This window comes from Argentina silus (genome assembly GCF_951799395.1).
Source record: "Argentina silus genome assembly, chromosome: Y".
Lineage (NCBI taxonomy): Eukaryota > Metazoa > Chordata > Actinopteri > Argentiniformes > Argentinidae > Argentina > Argentina silus.
This window is the reverse complement of record NC_139654.1, coordinates 53,062,176-53,066,005: the sequence shown is the minus strand read 5'-3', so window position 1 is coordinate 53,066,005 and position 3,830 is coordinate 53,062,176. Positions and strand designations below refer to the sequence as shown.

The 3,830-nt window shown below is 47.6% G+C and overlaps 1 long non-coding RNA gene across 1 annotated transcript; it reads right to left on the bottom strand.

Moving 5' to 3' along the window:
- Positions 1 to 267: 267 nt before the first annotated feature.
- On the bottom strand, positions 268 to 1,507 carry LOC310824292. The gene is made up of 3 exons (XR_014555016.1): positions 1,348 to 1,507; positions 866 to 1,187; positions 268 to 393 (listed from the first exon to the last, which is right to left on the bottom strand). It is a non-coding gene; the product is annotated as an uncharacterized lncRNA (long non-coding RNA).
- Between the last annotated feature and the right edge of the window lie 2,323 nt (positions 1,508 to 3,830).

The following is a 3,830-nucleotide window of genomic DNA, read 5'->3' as shown; positions in this document are numbered from 1 at the left end:
AATGGCATTGTACAGGTGTGCGTGCAACCCCTCCAAAGAGTTACTGCCTCGCCGGCACCTGTGCTTGTTCAGCCGAACGCCATTCAGCACCACCACCTTCACAGAAACATACAGCTGTATGCCAGGGGGATCCTGTAAAGCACAACGAATTGCAAGTTCCTTATTTATTCTGGTGTCCTTTGAAATTTTGCCATACAAGTTTGAATGGTTTTATAATGACACACGATGACTGCAAAGACATTAACCCACCTGCATGCAACTGAGATGCTTGCTTGCAGTTGCCCAGTGAGCATCAACTGCCTCTGTCGACTTGAACAGGTGGATTCCGTCAATGTCAAGGCCTGCTGGTCCCCTGAACTCGGCAATGATGGACTCAATCACCAAAGCGGTCTCCTGTAACATATATATTCTCAGCTTTGAGTGTTGTCACAACTAGAATGAGTGTAACACAACTGATGGACGGAGTAGGTTTTACCAATAACAAAACTGGCTTTATTTTCCCATATGGTGCAATTATCAAACAAACAAATGGGCAAAACGTCTGCACCAAATCCAAATGACAAAGACAAAAGATAGCAAAGGCAAAACAAAGGAAACAGCATGACACAGGTAGAGTCTGCACACCTGGAACACTCACAGAAACAACGAGGACAAACAGAGGGATAAATATGGTGAAGGGAAAGGCACAGGCCAGCGGGCCGTCACAGTGTTAAATCAGTCGTTACTCCTAATGATCTTACATTTATTTTCAAAACTAGATCTGAGTGACACCTTAGTCCAGTACAGTTGAATCCATATTGACAAATAAGCAAGTATGTTTGCTTCTTATTCATGAAATTCAAACATGGATCAATATCACACTTACCATAACCCCACGGGTAATGCGCCTGACATACGACTTGATCTGGTGAGGCTTGAGGAACGCCATCATCTCCTCGTCCGAATACCTGGCGTACAGCTCTTGGTTGCCACTCCTGACCGCCTGGACTAGGAGCATCATGTCCGCCTTGTTGTAGGCGAGCACCACACCTGCCAAGGCACTCATGAACACCCCATACTTGACGTGGCTCTGTTTGATGACAACAGCATCCCAGCGGTGCAGCCAGTGTCGGATGTCCAGTCTGACCACAGTACCCCTCTGCACCCAGTCACCAAACAGATTCTCCAGGAAGGATGAACCGCTGTCACTGAAATTATATCAACATTTTGTGTACGTGTGTTACATGTTTTTATAACTGTGTTATCCATGTGTGTCTTGCAAAAAAATTATATGAAGTTAACTGATATGTACATCACTTGGATTATCAATTTCATCATAGGTTTCAATGGAATTGTTATTAAACTTACCGACAGCAGTTGTCTGCAAGACTTTTGGCGCAGGAGCATTGGCACGTCGAAACCGGGCAATGAGACCTCTCGCCATGCGCGCGTAGCACCCCTCGGACTCAGCTGCCACCACCACTGTCGTCAAGAACTGGCCCCGCTCGTTCAGCACACTGGTGGCGGGGAGGGGGGCGGATGACACGGCTTGGGGGGGCGGATGAACCATGACAGAAAACTTTGTTGATAGCCCCCAACTCAAAATAATTGCAACGTATTATGGATTATTCCTTTAAGAAAGCGTTGTTCTAAGTGTGTGGGTACACTTTTTATGGGACCCGTTAGCTGTTAGCGCTAGCCAGCTAGCCTACTGACAGGTTGTCAATACGTTGTCATTACACATTAACAAGCCAAATCCCGCAAACGATGGTATGGTCAGTTGCTGATTTCCAGACAATATTTTATCTTTTGACAAAATCGGCACAGCTTTATACATGCCTAACAAATGTCTAACTAGCAAAGGATGAAGAGGATGAAACTTACCTGAGTAACAGGGACGTCGTAAATGAGATTCACCGATAGTGGCCGCCGGAGCCGTATAAATTAGATGACGTTTGAAATTCCTCGCATAATGATTGGTGGGTTAGAGATCATTTTTACTAAACGGCGCATAACCACTGCATCAACTTTACTAAACGGCGCATAACCATTGGTCGGTTGAGGATCGGATAGGGACTTGGAGGAGCATTTGCCTGGGAATACCCGGTGCAGTAAGCTTTTCCTTATTTCGACCAGTAGGGTGTACTATTGTAGCACCACTGTAGTTTGAACAGTTTCATATTGTTAGTACAGCTCCAGTTTCATATTGCTGTTTTTGAACAGTTTATACAGTTTGCTCCAAAACCACCTGCTAAGAATTGGTGACTCACTCAGCCTTCTCTTGAGCTCGATTCTAGACTGACAACTATGAACTATGAGCTGTGGAGTGGTAAAGCAATGTTAATTGCAGTTTTGGTGTTTTCCCCAGATAACTCCCAGCCTTCTGCGTATCAACTGCAGTATTGTTTGTGTTGTCAAGTGGCGGGCGTCTCCTTTCCTTGACGTTATATATACAGTGCAGATGGCTGGGAATCTCGCTTACGGCCATACCACCCTGAACACAGCTGTGAGCGATTGCCAATCACAGTGTTTGGAGTGAGTGTGCGTGGAGGAGTGTGAGAGAGAAGAGAGTCGCTAGTGAGAGCGTTTAGGAAAGTGAAATCTTTATTTACTTGTTTTTTTCTAAGTTTAAGTGAGTTCCCCGACAGCCTTGTGCTGTTCGGGGATCGGAGATTGAAAAATGGATAACATGGCGTCGACCGGCGTGATTGAACCGACTATGAGAAAGGATAATAGACAAACGGGAAATGAAGAGAAAAAGTTAAAAAAAAAAGTAAAAAGTACGAGAAAAAGCTAACGGTGGCGGTGGAGATTCAGGGGAAACAGAAGATTTCGATGATGGAGCTATTGAGAGGAATAACGGTGGTGTGTGGGAAGGTGGAGGGGTGTCGCTTCAAGGGAGACCAGAAGTATGAGGTGACCCTGACTTCGATGAGAGGGAAGGAGAAGTTGTTGGATGGATTTAAGATAAAGGAGGCAAACATTCTGGCAAAGGATTTGGTGGTGGACGAGATGGTGGTCTCCTTTTTAAATCTGCCAGTTTATATGAATGATGGAGTCATATTCGAGAGGCTGAAGGAGTGGGGAGTGTCAGCGGCGTCTCCAATAAAGAGAAGGATGTGGCCGGGGACGGACATTGCAGACGGAACACGGTTTCTAAAGGTGAAATTCACGGAGACGGTGAGGTCGCTGCCCTACTCTACAAAGTTTATAACCCTTGAAGGAGTGGAGCACTTCAGGGTGATCCATGATAAGCAGGAGAGAGTATGCAGACTATGTATCAGGCCCGGACATGTTCTTAGAGATTGTCCTGATTTCATTTGCTACAAATGTCACGTGCAGGGGCATTACGCCAGGGAGTGCCATGAGAGGAGGGAGGACGGTGCTGGAGTGAGAAGGAGAGGAGAGGGCGAGGAGGACGAGGAGGAGTTGGAGGAGCGTGGGGAGGAATGCGAGCTGATCGTGGAGGAGACCCAGGGGGAGGAAGAGGTAGCTGGATCGCAGCCGCTGACTGGATCGCTGGGGGACAAGGAGATTCTTGGTGCTAGCCTGGATGCGGCAGGGAGAGATGGGCAACTGGATGGTGTGGAGGTCGGTGTGAGAGACGATGGTGTGGATTTGGGAGTAGCTGCGGAGGGGCTTCCAAGGGTTGGAGAGGCGAAAGCGGTGGAACCTGGGGGAGATGAGAGGGGGGATGCGGCAGGAGATCGGGCGATGGATGACAAGCGGAAGAGGCAAGAGGGTGAGGACGATGTAAGTATTGTTGAAGTGGAGAGGGTGAGGGCTAAGCCGTGGAGTAATACAGTGGAGAATGCAGGGAAAGGGAAGGGGAAGAGGCATGGCAGCGGACG